This window comes from Panthera uncia, chromosome E3 (genome assembly GCF_023721935.1).
Source record: "Panthera uncia isolate 11264 chromosome E3, Puncia_PCG_1.0, whole genome shotgun sequence".
Taxonomy (NCBI): Eukaryota; Metazoa; Chordata; class Mammalia; order Carnivora; family Felidae; genus Panthera; species Panthera uncia.
Window position 1 is genome coordinate 10827546 of NC_064815.1, and position 7011 is coordinate 10834556.

The 7011-nt window shown below is 41.5% G+C and overlaps 1 protein-coding gene across 10 annotated transcripts in view; it reads right to left on the minus strand.

Annotated features, from left to right (window-relative positions):
* The window catches only part of DCUN1D3 (defective in cullin neddylation 1 domain containing 3), a 39153-nt gene that overhangs the window by 31782 nt on the left and 360 nt on the right, over positions 1 to 7011 (minus strand). The window contains exons 1-3 of one of the 10 annotated variants that reach the window (XM_049638397.1): positions 6750 to 6855; positions 5005 to 5108; positions 2348 to 2434 (exon numbers count right to left, since the gene is read on the minus strand). The exons of 1 other annotated variant lie outside the window; for it this stretch is intronic. The gene's annotated coding sequence lies outside the window, so the exon portion shown is untranslated. Of the gene's footprint in view, positions 1 to 2347; positions 2435 to 4221; positions 4396 to 5004; positions 6667 to 6749; positions 6905 to 7011 lie in introns of those variants that run through there. 8 more of the 10 variants (XM_049638400.1, XM_049638398.1, XM_049638403.1 and 5 more) reach the window with 8 other exon arrangements.

A 7011-nucleotide genomic window follows, 5' to 3' on the forward strand; every position in this document is an offset into this window, starting at 1 on the left:
ATAAAATAAAATAAAATAAAATAAAATAAAATAAAATAAAATAAAATCCTTCAAAAGTCTTTAGACTTTTCTCTTTCATAAAATGTTAGGAAACCCGCAAACTTTTCCTTACCATAGGCATTAGCCATAACCAACTGTTTTGAGTAAATGACTGAACAAATGACTAGTTGTTTCAAAAAAAACCTAATTTACTAGAGAAAAAGAACCATGGAAACATTCTAAAAAATGGAAACAGGGCATTCACTCTATCACTTCTCACTTTTGAATTCTACTCGGAAGCAAGAAAGTGTCATTCGAACTGAGAAAAATGTCTCCTCTGAGGACCTGGGAATTCCAGCGTATCCACGATCCTGCCACCTAGAACCCAGGCTACTAGAGTGCCAGCCCTCACTGCAGTGGATTCCTACCCTTCCCTTTCAGTTTAAAGAGCAGCCACTAGGTTATCAAGTAGATATAAAGCTAGAGTTTAACTGAAAACAAATTTGCTTCACAAAGAAAGAAAAAAAAAAAAAAAAAAAAAGGAATGTGGCCATTGTAGTTCTTTCCCAGAGCTGTTCTAAAACTGTTCTGTCAATGGATATACCCAGGTTTTCCTGTTCGGATTCCAGGGCAAGGCACTGGGAAAAGGAAGTAGTGTATTTGGTTCAGCATTTTGAATAGGTATTCTCTACAGCCCACTGGCTTAAGAAATTACAGAGATAAAGCCTCAACTCCTATTTGAGAGAACTACTGTCACTTTCAGGAATACTGAGGAGAAAGGGCCAGCTACTTACAGGTGCCATTACTCACTTATAGCCTTATTTCGCATATGCTTCAAAGGTGGTTATAAGGAGTCTTCCCTGAAAGAACGGCAGTTTGTGACAAAATGTTTGAGTGAAGAACTAAGAATATATAAAAGACCAAGCAGCAAGGATTTCAATTCAACTCAAACAAACTAAGTGCCTACAAAGACACATATGAAGTAGAGTAAATGAGAAAACAAAATTATCACAGAGAAGGCCCGATTCTAGTCCTATAGTTGCCAGTACTCCGCTCTGTAACTTCAAGCAAGTTTACCGTAACCTTTCTAGATTTCCATTTCCCGACTAAATCACCGCTTTTCAACCTGTTTTTGGCCTCAGAACGTTTTGTTCCATTGAAATCTTCTGTGGAAACCCAATATAAGAGAATATTAAAGTTAACTTTCACAGAGTGAAGCACAGTGGGCTGAAGTGGAAGGGAGACAGCAAAACTCTCTCATCCCAACCACAAATGTACTCCAGCAACAACCCACAAGAGTTCCAAAGAGCCCAGTTTGAAACAAACACCACACCAGATAGTAAGGTTCTTTGAGGGTCTTTTTCCGGCTTCTTCCTAAACTGGAGAAAGAGGAATGAACTGCATTCAATACATTAAATGCTATCACTTGACTCTTGCTCAGAATCAAAATTATAGATCACACACCAACCCACTTTAAGCCAACACTGGAGAGACCAAACCCTTCATCAACCAACAAGAACTAAAAACTAGAACCAAACTCTGCTGTCCTGATAGGGTGGAAGCAATCTATTAATAAAATAAGGGGAGGCAAGTCTTTCCAGCACATTGTCTCCTAGAATGACAAGCAGAGACTGGGGCAGTAGCTACAAAAGATGCTAAACAACTCTCCAAAAACAGAAAGTCCTACACTATGCAGGGGGTACTATCCAAGATCCTCTGTCAGTCATATCTGGTCTGGCCTCAGTTACAGAATTATTTCCGGTCCTCAAGTCCTCAGGTTGAGCCCTCCAGCAGAGCATGGCACAACAGGGACAAAGAGAATGTTTCCTATAGCAATCTAAGCTTCCACACTGCAATTCAGCCCAAAACCCAACACAGCACAGCTCAAAGGATAGTCCTGAGCAAAGCCACACCCTCAGGAAGTCAGGAGGAGTCATTAACATGATGCCTACCTTTCCATGCACTCCGGCTGGTATATGGGCACTGGCCATAGGTGGCTTATTTTGCCACAACAAGGGCTAATCACCACCTCAACACTGACTTACTGATCTTCCCTATTCTGATGTACAGTATTTAAATAAAGTTTCATTCACACACATCTAAAAGAAGATCATGTGGGACTTTCTTTCCCCCTCCCATTTTTTCCTTTCAGCATATCACAACTTCAAAGAATTAGAGTTTGAACTTCCAACCCTTTTTCTCATTATTTTACTAAATTAATATGTTGAGTTATACTTTGTAATCGTTAATTAAATGGTGAGGTACTGTGATAATCTCTTTGTTCTCCCAAAAGAAATAAGACCTTCCATCACCTAGAAAAACAGACACAAGAACCAGTGAAACTAGATTTGAAGTGAAAGACACTAACTCAAACTCACTGGTCCTTTGTACAAAGAGCTTCAGAACACTGTGCAACATTTAGGGAGAACTGATCCTGGTTCACTGGTATCAACATCTGTAAAGAGACACAAAGAAGTAATTGTAAGTTATCAAGAGCCGGGGAAATAGGAGTTACCACGTAATTACCATTGTTTCAATCTGAGTTACCACATCTTCACCTCAAAACAACTGGCAGCCAGTGTACAATTAACTCTTACTGCAGCACAGATACCAAAACAGCAAAATCAGATTAATTTTAAGTCTACTGCAATACAACTCCAAAACTAAGTGGCATCAACTGGCCTCCTAGGTTGCCCACCTCTCAGAAGAGTTTGTCCAAAAGCCCCCAAAGTTCAAGAAAGAAATCAACTGGTACCCTAGATTAAAAGGCCAGCTCAACTCCAAGACTCCACATTCATTTAGATTGGTGGATTCTTTCCCCAAACACAATCAGTGGCCAACGTAGGAGTCAATGGCTTCTCCCCATGTTCAAGTCCCCTCCTACGTATCCACCCCCTTTCAGAAATTAGAAAAGAGCCACTAGTCTACAAACTAGCTGATAATATTTCAACCTACAGGATATTTTCATACCTGAGTTATAATAAGCCATTGAAATGAAGATGAATAGTAGACAGCTTAATAATCCATTGGCCAGAGCATCTGAAGCCCAGCATTAGCATACAAAGTCCAAAACTCTTTAACCTAGACCTATATATATATAATATATATATATATATTTAACATATATATATTTAACATATATATTATATATATATATATTTAACCTATATATATCATATATATATTTAACCTATATATATCATATATATATTTAACCTATATATATTATTTATATATATATATTTAACCTATATATATTATATATATATATATACATATCATCAGTTCTCCAATCTTTGACTTAGTCTGCAGTACAGAAGAGTGGAGTCTATTGTTTTCCTGGTCCTAGCTGTTCACTTCAGTCACTTGCTTGCTAACTAAAAGACTTTCCATTGGTATTCAAGTCGGAATTCAGTAATTCAGTACCAGGCTCTATTCCACCCCCCTCATTACCCTGAGGACTGCCCAGCAAGCCCTATTCGTTAGTTCTGGCAATCCACCTACCAATTCTACTAAAGTAGCAGAACTTAAAACAGGTGACAAGTCCTCAATTTCAGATTTGTTTTCCCCCAAACACTAAAAGGTTTTACTTAGCATTTCTAATACCGACTTTACTACAAACAGCCCAAGCAACATTTAAGTCTCTCAACCACATGGCTCAAAGGGCCAATTCACTCAAAGAACACACTAGTCACTGTTGTGGGGTTCAAAAGAAGAAAACAGCGTATTCTTTCTGTTTCAGCCCACTGTGACATGGCAGAAGAGGGCCAAATCAAGGAGGAGTCCTGATTGGGCTTCTCAAGTGGACAATCTGGTCAAGGTGAGGCTGAAAAGCAGCTGACTATTGGAGATGAATGGCCCCAACAGAAGGCAAAAGTAGGTTACATCCCCTGGTTACATGCCAGCCCAAAGATGCCGACATAGTGGGATTCAGCCCACAATGGTCATTTATCTACTGTAATCCACCGAGTGAACTTTTAGCACCAACCTACACCTCAGCTCAGTGTTATTAGTCATCAGGCAGACCAGACAAGAGTGGAAGTGTTGCAACATAAAACCTGCCTCCCTACAAAAAACAACTTCAAACTTAGATCCTGATGGACATCTTTGTAGACCAACAGGGTTATATTATTATCACTTGCCCGACCTTCAACCCTAAATTCATACACAGCTGGAAGCAAAGGAGGATTCATTTACTAGAACATATTCAGGGTACCCACTATGCAATTTTAAATAGCATACAAGACAAAATCCTCTAAGGAGAAAAAGTGTGCTCTCAGTTGAACATTTTGTTGAATTCTGAACACAGCTTGACATTTATCTGCCAGAAAAGACCCAGGTGACCACAGACGGCTCCTCTCCCACTCTCAGCAGGGCAACTTTTTTTTTTTTTAATTGCCAACAGTCCAACAGTACCTGCAAAACAGTAAGTGATAATACTCTACGAAAGGAAATAGAATTGATCAAAAAGGAGCATCACTTTCTATTTCCTTCTTCTTGCTCTTATTTTGCCTACCTGTTCTGAGCCTAGCCTCTACCTCTCTGACCTAGACTTTTTTCATTTCCTCTTTGCTCACTAGGCTCTGGCTGTTACTGCCTCCTCTTTCCCATCCTCCCTCACCTCCCTACCCCCTTTCCACCCCACCCCTTTCTTCCCAGACCCTGGAACTTGCCAAAGTCACTTCAGCCAGTTTCTGCACTAGCTAGTCCGAGAGGCTGGAAGGCTCTTCCCCTATATTTGCATGGCTGGCTTCTTTTTATTTAAAGCTCAGCTTGAAAAAAATAAAAATAAAAAAAATAAAGCTCAGCTTGAGTGTTACCTCCTCAAGAAAGGTCTTCCTTGACTGCATCCCAATCACTTTCTATCACATCACTCTACTTCCTTCAGCATTTATTAAAATCTGATTTATTTGCTTATTTATTCTCTGTCCCCACACTCTCTAATGTAAGCTCCATGAAAGCTCAGACCTTATGATTGTGTTCACCTTTGCCCACCCAGAACCCAAAATACTGGCTAGCACTTACTTGCTCGTCAATAATGCTTGCTGAATGAATGAATTTTGGACTTTTTATACAATGGTTCCAAATCAATTAAGGTGAGAACAGTAGTCATTCTTTTTGTTACAGTTCTGTGAAACACATAAACAAGCTGTTACTTGCACAATCAAGGCATTAAATATTCTGTTTTATCAGGCTTGAAAGCCCTAATGAGTCGGATGGGACCCGTTATGATAATTCTCCTAGCAATATGCATATAAACTCAGTTATAGAGGGCCCGGATTTATGGACACTTTCTAATCAAAGGATCTCTAATATTTAGGCACTATCTATTAAAGTTCTTCAGAAAACACAGTTCAACATTCAACAGATTTCCAAAGAAAATATCAACACCAAAATAGGAATTCTTACATTTCACTCTAAAACTTCTAAGACAAGCTAAAAGAGCACTACTTGATTTTTTTTTTTTAAGCCAAGAGAACATCCATAAAGAGATCTTTCCAGTCATTATCTGCCTTGTTCAAATAATTTTTGCACATCCGTTATTGGTTTGTATTCTTCTTTAAAACAACACACATTTTCTCATTTAAGACCACCTATACACAAAGAATCAGCTAAATAAGATGGAAATCAGCACAAATCATATGTGCCACTGAAGACTTGTGTGACCAACAAATGTAGAAAAAGATTAAAAACCTATTGTCCAACTGCAGAAACAAAAAAGTAATACGGGGTTTTCTGTTCTCTGAAGTGCATCATGAAGTGTGGGTGGAGAGAAACACAGAAATCCAGAATTAGCCTAACATCAAATCATTTTGGAAAGAGTTGACAACATGTAAATTCCTCACACATAAAGTATTTAGAACAAGAGACTTTGATTCCTGGGCTATGATGCCATTTAGGAATCCTTGCAAGGCCTTAGGAATTCCAGTATTCATAGGAGAAAATGCTCATCTTAATTTGGAGCTACCAGGCATTCAGAGGTACTCCCAATGTGACACAGCCTGTAACTGAAGTATTACAAAGCTTGCAGTAAGATCTGGGATAAAGGCTGAACACCAAATTCGAAAGAGGTAATCAAGGTACCAAGTGACATAAAGGGGGGGAAAAAAGAAAGAAAAAAGAAAAACCACCATGATTACCACCTAGCCACAGAGAACTGAAGTGGAAACGAGGGGTGTATATGGGAGAAGAAAAGGGGTGAAAGGGAATGGAAAAAAAACAATACATTTGTCACCCCGTACCACTTCCTATACAGGACACGGGCAAAGCTTCCAGCCCCATTACCTCAGGCACAGATGGTTATCGTTTGTAGCAAAGGTGCATAGAAAGGCCTTCAGGTCTGAGCCCCTTAATTCCAGGGCTGTTAATGATTAAAGAGAAGGATGGGGGTGGGGAGTGAAATGAGGGAGGAGGGAGCTGGAGATTCACCCACCACCTCCCGCTTGGACTCCTACCTTACGGCGCTTACCCGGGGCATAGAACCAGAGTCTGCACCCTCTCCAGGGCAGCTCCAGCCCCCAGATCCCCAGGCCTAGGTTGAGGGGTGCTGGCGGTAGGGAGGCAGGGACCGTAGGTAAGTTTTCTTGAGCCCTGCGGCTGACACGCCACAGGCTCCCCTCACAGCCTCTTCCTCCAAAGGGACCAGTCCAGACAAGGCGCTGATTTCCACTCCTCCCCTTCCACCCCCTTTTCTCGAAGGTACCCAACCCCCGCCCCTTCATCTCTCAATGCTCCCCCCTTTTCCTCAAAAGCCCCCCCCCCAAACTCACAGCTGCTCCAGAGGTTCCTCCAGTCAAACCCTTTCTGGAAACGACGGCGGCCCGGCGGGTCCAAACCACCTACCATCCCCGCTCGCGTTTCCAGGCTCCCTACCCGCGCCGCCGCCGCCTCTTCTTCCACCACTGCCGCCGCCTCCTCTTCATCTGCGGCCCACCGGCGGCAGCCGCCCCCAAACCCCGCCCCCTCCATCGCCTCCTGCATCATCACTTCCGGTAACCCCGCAGGCCGCCGACTCCAGGAGGGAGAATTGAA